The following is a 15518-nucleotide window of genomic DNA, read 5'->3' as shown; positions in this document are numbered from 1 at the left end:
GCATCAAAATTTCAAAATGGGGGTGAAAAGTTCTTCCTCGAACACCGTACAGCCATCAGATCACCACCTCTCTGGTAAACTAAAAAATTCTCTTCATGGCATGAAGTGTGAGGACAATGATTCATTTTTTGATGCTATGAAGAAGTTCTAGAAATGTCCCGGTGATGAGTTTTAGTGAGCAGGCATACATGCTCTTGTTCAAAGGTGGCATACAAATATTTTAAGAAACGAAGATCATGTGGAAAAGTAGTAGCATCTTCCTAAAAGATGTACCTACACATTGTGTTAAAAACTGTGGTGCATTACATTTGGAGTGACTCTCGTGTATTGAATTCTTTGAGGATATTGTAACTTCTTATCAGATCTCATCCCACAGATATTTTTATGTTATGGAGAAACTTCACTTCAATTCCTTGTAATTTACTTCTATCTCGTCCTTAAGTAAAATTATCCATGACTGTCTTCCATGTTAACAATGGACCTGCCATAGTTTAGTAGAACCTTATTTTTATTTTATCTTTTCTGGTTTTTGTAGTTATTGTTCTATATACTAATTGAAATCTGTTTATTCATATTTTCGATTTCAATTCTTTATCTATTTCGAAAGTTACACTACAACCGAAATAATCAAAATAGGACACTTTTCAAGGGTTTATTTTGAACTAATAGGCATAGTTTTATACGAATAAAACACATGGCGATTTCATTTACCTTAGGCAAACAATACTAGTTTTTTTTAAGTGTCATTAACAGAGTATTAATTTAAAAACGTCAAATACTTCCAAATATTTTTGTAGATAACCTCAAATGTTAGTAATATATTAAATTACACTTTCAACTGCAGTGTTAACGCAGAAAATAAATGGCCAACAAATTTTACCTGGAACCCTCTATCAGGGACAGAGACTCCTTACGTGCAGTAAATCTATAGCATGCCTTTTCTTTCTTAGAATTTATCACCCTTTAAAATGCATTGCCCTGAGCCAAGTTTGAACCCACAAACCTTGGAATTTCTTACTCATCAGTCAGTTTCAGGTTTGAATCCACAAGCCTTAGACTTTCTTAATCATCAGTTAGCCCGCACATCGAGTGTGGAAATATCATTAATAGTAGTGCTGCAACTAATATACAAATGAATCGGTACCAGTATACTATTAAAAACCAAGACAAGAAGTAACTTTTAGCAGTGGCAATAGTGAAATATGTGAAAATAACAAGCCAATAATACTAAACTAGCTTAGAATCCAATATGTCAACCAATAATTTACAAACAATAGTGAGTGCACTAAGAAAATACACAAACGGAATTTTCAAGAAAAGTGGAAATCAATTTTTCCTATTGCATTATAAAGTGCAGATGTTTATTGCAAATATCGATGGGAAGCTTACTCTGAAAACCTGATAACATTTTCTAGCAAATATGACTTTACATTTATAAATGTTTGTTTTAGAAACTGGAAGAGAGCTCTGGAGTAATTCTGTCATAGAGAATGTGTTTTAACAGTAACTAATAAATTTAGGAGTGAGTGTGTCCAGGCAGATTTATAGTGCAAAAGAACTTCAGAAGAAAGAATATAGGGCGGCATTAATGATGTTGTCTTCTTTACAGTACCTAGTCTCTTTTAAATTACATTCAATGAATAAAATGTTTAGCTTTATGGCCTGAGCGGTCTCTTTGACACTCATATTTTCCAAGTTTAGTTGGTGATCTGAAGACATGAATTCATCAATTTAAGCACAGAAACTTAATCATAAACAAATGCAAAAAAGATCTTTTGAATTCAATATTTTCTGACGTTAGTAGAAAAAAATTAAGACAAGTTTGGGGGGGGGCAATGGCCCCCCATAACTCCGCCTATGATGAAGCCTGATAACTAATACGCTTACAATAATATTGTGGTAGCAAAATTTTACATTTACTTCGTTCGTTTCCTATTTCACAGCAGTTCACCAAAAAGAATGGAGAGTATATTCCTGCAATTCAAAATTACATATTCTGGATAATCCCTAAACTGCAACACTAGATCAAAGAGTATTATGAGCAAACATGTCACACATTAAAATATGTGTAATCAATTATTTTTTCAGTTATTTGAAAAACGGGTATCTTTAAGGTTGTATGTTATCTTCATAGTCTTTTTAGCCATAAGAGATGCCCTGGATGCAATGCAAGGAGGTAGGTGTATAAGGTGCTACAATAATCCAAATAAAATTATTGAAACACTAACATCTTACCATTCAGCAACTTAGAACTATTCAAAAAGTACATACATACATGAAACTGAAGAAACATCACACGGAAAGCACTGGTGAACAGACATTCCTATGATACTGGACAGTTCAAGAAAAGCAGTTGTTAAATTCTGCTTAAAAATTCTATCTTTAGCACAACATCTACACTGTTTCAGGATCCTACCAGAACCATTTCATAATCTCTGTGACCTTTAACAGCAAGAAAGAAACAGGGATCACCAAGAATTGCTTGGCTCTATCCAGTGTAACAGAATCTGACATACTGGGAAGCAACAAACCTTATGGGACAGTGAAGAAAATATGTTAATATTTTTTTTAGTATTTTGTCTCCTTCTTTCTTTTCATCTCTATGTAATATTGTCTCCGTAGATATATGAATTTTATTCAGAGGTTGTATATGGGTCAATGGTACATTAGTGTACTTATCATTAGATAATAATAAATAATTTGAAAAATCGAAGTTAGGTTTCCTTAGATTTTCAGTGGTTCTCTTCATATTCTACACGCAACGTCAATGAATTTTTATATAGTCCTGAGATCATCACAATACTGAATTGTTATTACACTGGAATTCGTCATTATCCGAACCATACACATGTAGGAAGGCATAAACAGATACGTGCTATGAAAAAAAAAAAAAGAAGCAAACTAGAGCAATAGTTATTGTTAATATAAGCAAATTAATTTCGAATATACAGCTTTCTTATTAAATTAATCTAATGAGAGTTTAGTCTAATAAAAATTTATAGTACACTTATTCTTTTAATATGATTTTTAGTACACATTATTTTTCTTATCTCCATAATTTCAGCACTGAGCTTTTATTTCTCTTGAAATGAAAAATAAACTATTAAACCAATGGAAATAGCACACTTTTATTTTATTTTTTTAGACGGTTATGTAACAATGCTCTATCAACTACTAGGTTATTTAGCATCAATGGAACTCGTGATAGTGAGATGTTACTTGTCGACATGAGTCCTAAGATTCGCCTGGGATTAACTGACATTTGTTTTACAATTGAGGAAAACAAAAAGTTCAACAATGTAATTAGCCCAAGTGGAAATCGAACCCACTCCTAATCACAGCTTCAGATCAGCAATAGTGATACCGGTAGCTACACTTTTATTAAAGTTGAAAATAATACTTAAGAGAATCATTATACAGAGCTTTCATTTCAAAACTTCCCAGTCTAAATAAGTGATTATTTAAATTTAATTCAATTTAAACAAAAAACACGTCAATTTAGATATTGAGAGGGAAGGTTCAATTGCATTTTAGATTTCACCCCCACTCCCAGCCACTCCCCTTTAGAAATTTCAAAGGACACTCCTGTATTTTTATACTTAAATATGAGAGAGCAGTCAATTGTTTATACACTTCATTCATTTATTTCACATCTTTTGTTTTATATCGTTGCCTGGCAACCTGATTGTTGTTACTGTTGATTAGGGCTGAAGTTACAAATACCATTAAACATTTCTTGTAATAGTTGTGTTGGTGTATTAAATTATTGTAAAGTGGTGTATACCCTTCAAGAGAGAACAGAAATCAATTTATTTATGAGCTGAAAACCGTTGTGCTCGTAGAACTGCTAGAGCTTTCAACTGATTTCAAATGATCCCATAGAAAAAACTCAAGTGATGGCAGGTCTGGAGATCTCGCCGACCATTCTACAGCACCTCTCCTACCAACTCATTTTCTAGCCATTGTCGCACAAGTACTGCATAGTGTGGGGGAGCTCCATCCTATTGAAAATGCAAATTTTGTTCATTCAACAATAGGTTTCCTTCATTGATTTGGTTCTCTAGTGACAGTGTGATAAGTGGATCAATTATATTTTCTAATATGTTCAGATACAATTCTCTAGTCAGGTTATCTTCAATGAAAATCAGTCCAACAATATCATCCCCAAAAATTCCAGCCCACACATTGATCTTCTGAGGAAACTCGGTATTATCTTCATGAAACACATGAGGATTTTCAATGTCCCAGTACCTACAATTGTGTCTGTTGACAAATCCATTTAAGAAAAAAGTCGCTTCATCACTAAAGCAAATTTTTTTGTCAAATATGGATCATCTTCAATTCTCTGAGACATCTGTTCACAAAATTCTACTCTTCTATCAAAATCATCTTCGCTGAGCTGTTGGTGACTTCGTACTTTGTAGGGGAAAAAATCTGTTAATTTCCAGCACTTTACGTATGGAACCAACCGAAATGTTTGTTACAGCAGCTATTTTTGGAACAGAGGTGGTGGGTCCATTAATGAAATGACGTAGTATTTCAATCTGCAAAGTTTCATCGAGTTTTCTAGGTTGGCCATTTGCTATATTGCACACAGAATCAGTTTCTTCAAATTTCTGTATTAGATCTATGACATATCGGTGACTTACGTTTTTCTCAGGATGCCTCTTGTTGAAAGCTCTAGCAGTTCTCTGAGCACAATGGTTTTCAGCTCCATAAATAAATATGATTTCTGTTCTCTCTTGAAGGGTATACCATTTTACAATAATTTAATACACGAATACAACTAATATAAGAAATGTTCAATGTATTTGTAGCTTCAGCTCTAATCAACAGCAACAACAATCCAGGTTGCCAGGCAATGATATAAAACAAAATATGTTAAATAAATGAATGAGGTGTATAAACAATTGAATGCTCTTTCATATTTAAATATAAGGATGCCATTTCAAATTTATAAAGGGGGAGACTGGGGGTGGGGTGTGAAATCTAAAATGCAATTAAGCCTGGTTTCAGACTTCCCCCTCAATATCTAAATTGGTGTGTTTTTTTGTTTAAATTGAATTCAATTTAAATAATTAGTTATTTAAACTGGGAAGTTTTGAAATGAAAACCCTGTATATGTGAAATTAGTGAGGGTCTCTCAAAGGAATTTAACATTTACTTCTGGCAACAAGATCTGTTAAAAATAATGTTAATTTAAAAGAAATAGCCTACTCTTTCTGAAAGTGCTCGTAATTACGAATAGGCCTAAACATATTTTTAAATACAAAAATCAAGCTTTCGTTAAACAAAACAGTAAAAATTTACTTACAGCCCAGTTGGTCTATTTTCAATTATTTACTTTTTCAGTATTGCATATTTTCACAGTTAATACGAGTAATTTTGAATATAATAATACTGCCACATAACAATTCTTGTCAGAAATGTTTAGAGTACCTTATTAGATCACTGACTGCAGCATCAGTTAAAAATACAGCCACAAATTTTGCCGAACTTAACGACCAAATGACAAAAACATAACACTGAACTGATTTATAGGATTCCCCACAAAATTTGTCATAAAAAATACAACAAGCAAAATTAATCATATGTGAAAACTTTAAATAAACTTATTTTCAAAATAATACCTCATACTAATTATTATAATGGCGTTTAATGGATATTCCCTCATATAAACGCATTCTCACACACAAAGCACATTTTTCTAGAAAATATTTAAAACTATAATTATAATATCACTTCATGTATTTTAACTTTGTCAACATCAACCTTTCTCCATATAGGTACAAACAAAGTAAAAGGAACTTCAGGCTGTTTGCAATATATTAAAACTGACTAAGACATAACTTCTAAAGTTGGTCCACTCATACTGGTCTTATACCATTGTCTTATTTACAACTTATCAATTATCACATTAAACTTAAGAAATGGAAAATTTATAAGAAACCTTTTAACATTCAATGACATTATAGCATACAAAAGAATTAGAACTTTGACTTCGTATTATTGATTAAGAATTTACTATTAAATTCAACTTCAATATTTTGATTGAACATTGGATTGAAAAAAAACCGAGGGAAAGCCACAAACGTATGTAAGCTCAATGGTCCACAATAGTCATTATATAATAATTATTTTTTGAAAATATAATTTATTTCTAAATTTTTACATTTTAACAAAAGAATAACATATAAGAAAGCTATAAGTAAATCAGCAAAACGTAAACCTTTTAAATCATAAATTATATTCAGTAGTGATTGTGATGATATTCAACTATGGAATAATTCTGGAATGAAAATAAGAAAAAAAAGCAAACAAATCAAATACCTTTCTCATGGTCACTTCGTTTACCACAAGTATCTTAACATCAGCCAAGATTCGAACCTCTTTTCCTTTGTTCGGTTTCAGATTACATTTAATCAAAACCATAAATATAGGATCTACAGAAAAAAAGAATACAGATTACTGAACACTTCTCCAACAAGGCAAGTATAAGCAATATTAATCATAAGGAACAATAAGGATCACTACGAACCTCGAAAAAAGAAAATTAGTTTACATACCACTGCTACATTAACTGACAATCGGTTTCAACATACAGCATTGTAACAACAATAAAAACTTACAATAAATATCAACAATGACACTTAAAACAATAAAAGTGTAAGTCTCAGCAACAAAAAACTAATACAAAAATTATTAAAATAAAACAAGACCAAAACTACTTTTAATAGTAAAGGGCCTACACTATAAATTCTTTTAATATTATACCCTGCATGTAAAAAATTTCAGAGTTTAACACTAATTGACACTTGTCAATTTTCCAGAACAGAAATCAGTTTCATTTGGTGATAAATGTTTCTCTCCTTCCTTATAGACTGCACTAATGCAAAACTAATAATAATTTAGAGGTTCGGGAGTAAAACATGGTAAGTAATGTTTTAGTGTTTTGTGTTTACATGCAACAGTTTGTATAGTTCAGGAAAGTAAAATCTGTATACTTCTGTCATCTGTTGAGTTGTTGGAAAACTAACTACTGCATTAGATGCAGAATGTAAGATATATTTTACACTACATGTCTCATTTTTGACAAAAATGTCAGTTACTATGTTTTATGCCCGAATCCCTCATTAAAAAAAGATGTATGCTTCGTTTTGTTTTTGTGAGACAAGTAAATACGAATATATTTACAAATCACTCGTTTATCACATCATAAATGATTTCTAGATAGGTGTACCTAGGAAAACGGTACACATGGTCACAAAACACAAATCATAAAAAAAAAATACACACTAGTGACCAAACTACAAACAACTTTGTAACTGCCAAGTACCAGTACCAGTATTGAATATTCAATATACTGTATATAGAAACAAGAGCGCACATACATAAACATGCGCACCAACACACATAAACACACACATTTGATTTCCTAACAGGTATAAGTAACTTTGTGTTACTGCAGCAAAAATAAAGACCTCACACAATTCACTTGTAGGACATGATAATGTATTAGAATCATATTTTGTTCAATACCGGTAATATATACGGGAAAATACATTTTTTCAACAATAATAAGTTCGCTATTCAAAAGTTGCTTCAAAATCATGGTATAATTTTTCAGCTGCAAAGACTCCCTTCTATGTATTTTAATTTAAAAAAGGTACTTTCTCTACATCAAGCAATGTACCTTAATAAATATTAAAGTACCAGTAATAAGAATAAAAGAAATAAGTGTATGTTTTCTTGTTAGGTACCATTCAGCACAAAATAAGCATTACAGAATTTAGTTACCATTTTGTCTTCCAGTTGACAAAAAAGAATAGGGTGGAAGGGGACTGATGCACCAAAATTTAAGAGGCGATTCTACATGTTAAATGTAACAAAACTTTTATCACACTTTTTCTTCTATGAAGAACCGTTAAACAGAAAAAATTGTCTTTGCCCAATGATTGTGGCAATGGTCCGAGAGAAATGGCTAATTGCTATACAAACAAATAGGTAAGAATAATCTGAACAGATAATGTCTTGAATCTTTTTTTTTTATATCAAATCGTTTAGCCATGAATTTAAATTAAATAACTGCGAAAATCGTTAAAATAAATCTTGCAATGCAGCGCACTGTCACACGTCACCAACTGAGTACAGCAGAGGGGCAGAAGAAGGTAAGGAATGTAAGCTGCACTTGGTGGAATTATTGCAGTAGCATGATGTTGCCAAATCGTTCATAGAAACATAACGATTTCCTCTAAAACAGTGAATGTTAGAGAAAAAACTTATTTAGGTTGTTCAAATCTCTCCTCATGATCTATTACCAGTTTCATTTTGGTGCAGAGGTTACCATCCACCCTGTAACGAAAGAAACTCGTACAATGCAGTTCACCTTACATAATGAAGACTCACTTATTACTGAAATGAATGTGATCATAACCGAAAATTAATAACAATCCAAAAAAAGGTATACTAAACACTAACATTCACTTCTAAAATGAGAGAATGGAAGTAAAAACAGATACTGTTGTGACATATTTCGAATACATGAAAACTTATGCTAATGAATTTATTTGAGGTGATGATAGCTGACATATTTCTCTTTGCCTCTCAATTATAACTCTTAACTTAAATTGGTACTGTTATGAAAATATTATCTGTGGCAAGATATAGAAGGAATGACTGAGAATAAAATAAGTAACTTGAAAATTAAAAAATATATATATCAGAGGGAAACATTTAAACAAAGTCAAGACGATGGAAGAAAGAACATGATCAAAGTTCAACAACTAGCATAGGAAATCTATGATGGTTGATTTTTGTAAAAAAAAAATGTCTTGAGATGTAATGTCTCTTGGTATTTCGGAATTAATTACACGTTCCACCAGGAAGAATATATCACTGAAAGGGTGGCCTACTTATTTTTTTCATATTGCCTAACGCAAATTTAGGTGTTTGAGTCAGACAAGCAGAATGGATCAGAGTAAGCGACTTTTTCAAGTTTTACGCAATACTATTGTAACTGCGGAATCTGTACCGAAACATCAGAAGTATATCTCAAGATCTGATTGAAAATTCCATTTTTTTTTTCACAACAGGGTCACTGTGAAAGTCTAAAATCAATTTCTTTTTTATTTCGTTTCTAATGTCTAATAGATTATTACTCACCGTGCTTTTATTAAATATTTTTTTGGTCCTCTGTACAATTATAGTTACACACACAGTATAACAAACTACATTTTTATCTGTAGCAATTCAAATTAAACACATGTAATGTATAATACTATGCAGGCTGATTCTTGACTAACATGCGTTAATTAACATGAGGAAGTCGTCCCTCAGGGTACTGTGTAAGAACAGTTACTATAGTCCAATTTCGACAGTTGCAGAATCATCACAGTTTATTCCCGAAAATCACGCTCCTGTGGACAGTATTGAAATTCTCGAAAAGTAAATAAGCAACAATACTTACTAATGCTATCTTTCATTACATACAGTAAATTATTCTTTACACATAGTCACTTATTTCATTATGCTTAAGTAACAATTCCATCTGCTTACAAAATTAACTTTGTTTTAAGATTGGATTGCTTATCAATGCAGGAAAAGGAGTGACAACTAAATGCAATGTTGATGTTACAGTATCAACTATCAAACCTTCCCGAAAAATATAAATAATTAGAAATAAGCTTGTCTGAAATAAGTAATACAATTGTTAATGAATTCACTAACAAAAGTTGAGCTGACACTTTATATGTGAAAAAATCAGGCTGTCATGTATACATTTTTAGAAGTAACTATATGCTAACAAAATTTATGTTCATGTTTAATAATAACACAGATTTGTATGGCCTACTATAAAAGTCCAAGATGAATATAAAATTCACAAATGAAAATTCATTACATATAACAAAGATTACAGCTAACAGCTGTAATGTAGTTACAAAATCTCTCTACAAATGTATACAGTTGGAAAATTCATGTACAAGTTTATTTATTTGTTTATTTATCAAATGGCAGGACTTGGTTATTTAACGACGCTGTATCAACTACGAGGTTATTTAGCGTCGATGGGATTGGTGATAGCGAGATGGTATTTTCGCGAGATGAGGCCGAGGATTCGCCATAGATTACCTGACATTCCCCTTACAGTTAGGGAAAATGTCGGGAAAAACCCAGCCAGGTAATCAGCCCAAGTAGGAACTGAACCTGCGCCTGAGAGCAACTATAGATTGTCAGGCAAGCATCTTAACCGACTGAGCTACACAGGTAGTTACTAATTCTGTTTAAGGCTTCGCTAATGTTTGTATAGTTCCATTCATAAAGCCTTATACATTTTCTAATACGAACACAAGTGGATCTTTGAAAATGTGCAGTAAGCAGTGGGTCTTATGGTGCCCGTACACAAACAATTTGTGCAACAGCCCTTGCAGCACAACAATGTGCAGTGCAAACCTGTTAACTTGCTTGACCATCCATGGTATGATCTGAGCATCAGTTGTGATATGATGACCCCAGATGCTGCTTGTTTGGCAATTGTAACTGACTGCACTAAGGAAATGGAGAGATCTTCAAAATGAAAAAGAAAGCAGGGGTCTGGATGGCACACTGGTTGTAGAAAAGTTGTAATTTTAGTCATCAAAACCTAATAGCAGAGCTTGAGCTAAGTTCATCTGCGGACTGCAAAGATTGTTTACGGATGGATTCAGTGATCCACTGGAAATGGTTATGCTTCAATAAAAAAAAGTACAATCATGAGAAAAGCAATATCGCCCAAATGGATTATTTGCCACTTTGTGGTATCTTGTATGTGTGTGCCTTATCAAACACTATCATACACGTTTCAAACTGCTGCGCAAATAATTTCGAGCACATTTCATTCAATTCAAATTGTTGTACTACAACTCAATGCACTCCACACAGTCAACATGTTTGCACAATGGTCTTTATTGAAAAATTATTTGTGTGTGTATGGAGCCCTTCAGGAGTCAGTTCCCCCAGTTATGCACGTTCGTTACGAATCACAATGAATATGAGAGATGCTATTAATGTAAAGTATCATGTAGCATCTAATTTAATTATCAGTCTGTTCAAATTACATTGGGCCTGATACTATAAAAATATATTTGTAATAATACAATAAATTGTACAATAAACATAAATCAAACAATATAACACATGGTGTCTGAATTTTACTGGTCATCATTTCAATCTCCCTACACAGCAACAGTAAAGGCTTATTCTTTATGGGGTTCCTAATCATGCAGTCACCATGGTGCAATACCAACCTTTAAGACACCGAGGAAAAATAGCTATTTTCAGTAGGAAGTAGGTAATATTTCCATATCCTATGCCAATTTAAATCCTGCCCAAATTCACCTCGCAAATTTCAAGCGCAATAATTAATAATAGATCCCTAATAGAAACAACAACCCAATTTCTTGGCTTACAAATGTATTAAATTGAACAAATCATATTAAAGAAATCACCTCCAAACTAAATTCAGCATGTTTTGCTATTAGATCTATGCAAGAGATAGTAAATATCAATACGTTAAAAACAATATACTTTGCATCCTTCCACTTGGTATTGAGTTTTGGAATAATATTCTGGGGAAATTCTACAGATAGTAACAGTATATTCCTGATACAAAAGAAGGAGTAATTAGAATAATAGTATGTGCCAAATCTAGGGAATCGTTTAGGGCTATTAAAAAAAACTACAAATAATGTCCTTGTGTTGTCAGTATATTTTTTTATTAATAAACTTCCTCATAAATAACCGTGAAAACTTTGTAACTAATTCAACAGTTCATAGCATAAATACTTGTCAAAAAATTATTTTCATACTCCATTGGCAAGTCTATCATGCATCAAAAAGGAGTGTGTTATATGGCAGTAAAAATTTTTAATAGCCTCCCTATAGATACAAAAAATCAAACTCAAAACATAAGATCATTTAGGGTCAAATTAAAGAAGTACCTAATTTCTCATGCCTTCTATCCTGTAGGTGAATTTATGACATTCAACAATGCTGCATGAATATTTCTCTGTTGTATTAAGTATTGATACTAAACCTTTTGTGTTTTATTCGTATACTGTAAAACTATTTTGTATATATTTCAACTGGATTGTGACTATAATTGAGACTTTATAGTACCAGTACTAATAAGATTTTTTTTACATGTTCCATATTCTAGCTGTGAAGCGATTTACGAATCCCATGGAATGTAAATAAATACAATACAAAAAAAGGCTACATGCCCATTTCAATGAAATACTATGGAGAGAGACTCTCAAGAGTTTATTCACAAGTGGACAAGTGCTATCAAACAGCTGCTGTAAACTCTCGCCAAGTGTAGGGAACTCTGATGTAGAAAACATGACTTTGCCTCTCTGATAATAACTTGAACAGTTTCTCTCTTGTCCATACAGTCGAGTATATTTTTTTCAAATTGGTTATTTAATTACGCTGTATTAAATAAGAGGTTATTTGACTGGTGACTACATGGAACTGGTAACAGTGAAATGGTATCTTGGTAAGATGAGACCCAGAATTGGTCATGGACTACCTGATTTTCGCCTTACAGTTTGGGAAAACCTCCAAAGAAACAAAACATAATGAGCTCAAGCAGCAGAACCCATACTTCAGAGCAGCCTTGGATGAAGAGACCAATTCTAGGATAGTTCCCTACAAGTGAAAACACTCACTACTGGACAAAAAATTAATAGTTGTTCTCATTAAAAACACTTAAATAGACACACACAGCCTCAGAATCAAACTCAGGACCAGTGAGATGGCAATGCTACACTTCAGCCAAACAAATTAGTGGAATTAAATTCTGGGGCACTCGATTAAAATATGGTATATTGTTTCTTTTCTTTTTCAAAAGGAAAAGGGAAGGGGATAATGTAACCATCTTATTGCTTTACTGATAAAAAAAAAGTTTATAAAATAAGCCCCCACTGCTTTCCCAACAATAACACATTTATTAAACTTTATTCTGACTTATGTTAAAAGATAAGACAAATGTGTTGAATAAGACCAAAACTTAATTATGTGTTATTATTACTATGATGTACCAAAGTACATATATTTCCGTGCAGGAATTCTGCATTGCCTATGGTGAAGAATGAATAGAACGGAGAAAAGTTCTCTCCAGTGTCAGGACTCGAACCTGGGTTTTTAGTTCTACGTGCTGACACTTTATTCACTAAGCCACATCAGATTCCATTTCGATGCCGGATTGAATCCTTCTCAGTTTAATGTACTGTATCACAGAATATGTAACAGTCCAATGTCCAATAATCTCTCAGTGCATGTTTTGTTCGAATGCTATCTTTCATTACATACAGTAAATTATTCTTTACACATAGTCACTTATTTCATTATGCTTAAGTAACAATTCCATCTGCTTACAAAATTAACTTTGTTTTAAGATTGGATTGCTTATCAATGCAGGAAAAGGAGTGACAACTAAATGCAATGTTGATGTTACAGTATCAACTATCAAACCTTCCCGAAAAATATAAATAATTAGAAATAAGCTTGTCTGAAATAAGTAATACAATTGTTAATGAATTCACTAACAAAAGTTGAGCTGACACTTTATATGTGAAAAAATCAGGCTGTCATGTATACATTTTTAGAAGTAACTATATGCTAACAAAATTTATGTTCATGTTTAATAATAACACAGATTTGTATGGCCTACTATAAAAGTCCAAGATGAATATAAAATTCACAAATGAAAATTCATTACATATAACAAAGATTACAGCTAACAGCTGTAATGTAGTTACAAAATCTCTCTACAAATGTATACAGTTGGAAAATTCATGTACAAGTTTATTTATTTGTTTATTTATCAAATGGCAGGACTTGACAATAACATCATTTTCCTTCTGGCCTCCTGGTACAAGCTGATAAAATCCTGTTTCATGTACAAGTTGTTGTTGTTGGTCAACTGTTCGAAGACAGGTTTTAACCTCATAAGTGACACCAATAAGGCATCAATAATGATGCAACTGAGCCAGGAGATAATGGGGTAGGGTGGCCAGTTCCTTTCCCTCCTTCATGTACAAGATTTATTCATATTCTCATGCGAATCTATATTTTGAATGAATCTGAGGAAAAATTAAATTAAATGGGAAAATGAAAAGAATATATTCTATTGACTGAAATTGTGCATGTTAATTTTCTAAATATAATTTCAGAACTTGAGGGGAAAGTGTATGTAGGCCTACACTTACAACATGCCATACTCCTCAGATTCAGTAATCACTGTCTGACAAAAGGATGGCATTACTTTTAAAGAAATATCCTTTGCTTTTTTAACATTACTCAATTCGTTACATATGCAGAAACTGAGTTAATTACCGCTACGCCTGCAGAAATTGGGTTATTCATCACTTCGTTTCTCAAATTTCAGGTTGGTTTCCAAGGAAAAATAGAAATTTTTGGCATGCAAGTAAAGGTAACATTTCATGGTTTAAGGGAAGACTATGGTGAAATGATGTTAGAAAAAAAAATCCACTTTTTTTTGTTTTTATGGTCTTAATTATATTTGAGACTGTTTTAAATGTTTTTTTAATGCTGTTTTTTCAACTCAAAAATTTTAAGCAACTTATTGAATAAAAAAAAGCTCTTTGCACAACAGTTAATGTCAGATTGGTCTGAAACTTATCACATAGGTCAATTAAATGTTGATAAATGAAATTTAATCAGCATATTATGTATGAAAAGTTCCTTCATACTGCACTGGATTAAAATATGCTATAATGGTAAATGGTAAATTCATGAAATTAAAAAATTGATTGTGACTGTCTATTTAGGCTGACCTCAAAAAGCTAATTAATTTTTATTCCCATAACTATTTTTTGAAGCTTCTGAACAAATATCAATAAAAATTTTGAAAACTTTAACACAAGGAGTCTTTTTAGAGACATCAATATAAAATATATTTTAAAAATATAATTTCAAGACTATTAGCTCTAATGGCACCAAATTTTGTACAGATGATAGTATTGTAGGCATGTTTATGTAGTTTTAATTGCACAGTTTTGGATGAAAATTGTAGAATTTTTAAAAATCATATGTTCTTTTAACTACATATAAATTTTTCAAAAGTGTTTAGTTAGTGTACAATTAAGTTATTTTAAAGCATTTGTTCTTGAAAATCTTTGTTCTATTGCCAATTAAATATTTAGGTGGAAATACCAATGAAATCTCACTTAGCTCTTTTCAGTCACAATACAAAAATAGATAAAAATATAATTATTTGTTCCTAGTTTAAGAAACAGGTCTGAAATGTACCTATCCCATGCATAACATGATTGTTATAACAAACTACAATAAGAATGGAACTGAAAATTATGACAAAAAGATGATGATTTAGAAATGACTAATGAATTTCAATGACAGCATTTTGAGACAGAGTTAAGTGTGTGCAAATGAAAGTATAAGGAACTAAATTATAACTAGGGAAGATTGCCACAGTACTGGACAGTGCCCAGTATCGGACA

At 32.0% G+C, this 15518-nt stretch overlaps 1 protein-coding gene across 1 annotated transcript in view; it reads right to left on the bottom strand.

Annotated features, from left to right (window-relative positions):
• Positions 1 to 808: 808 nt before the first annotated feature.
• Positions 809 to 15518, bottom strand: part of LOC138698373 (acetyl-coenzyme A transporter 1) — a 104401-nt gene continuing 89691 nt past the window's right edge. The window contains exon 9 of the transcript XR_011331855.1: positions 809 to 8352. The gene's annotated coding sequence lies outside the window, so the exon portion shown is untranslated. The remainder of the gene's footprint in view (positions 8353 to 15518) is intronic.

This window comes from Periplaneta americana, chromosome 1 (genome assembly GCF_040183065.1).
Source record: "Periplaneta americana isolate PAMFEO1 chromosome 1, P.americana_PAMFEO1_priV1, whole genome shotgun sequence".
NCBI lineage: Eukaryota > Metazoa > Arthropoda > Insecta > Blattodea > Blattidae > Periplaneta > Periplaneta americana.
The sequence above is the reverse complement of the archived record's forward strand: the minus strand, read 5'-3'. Positions and strand labels throughout refer to the sequence as shown.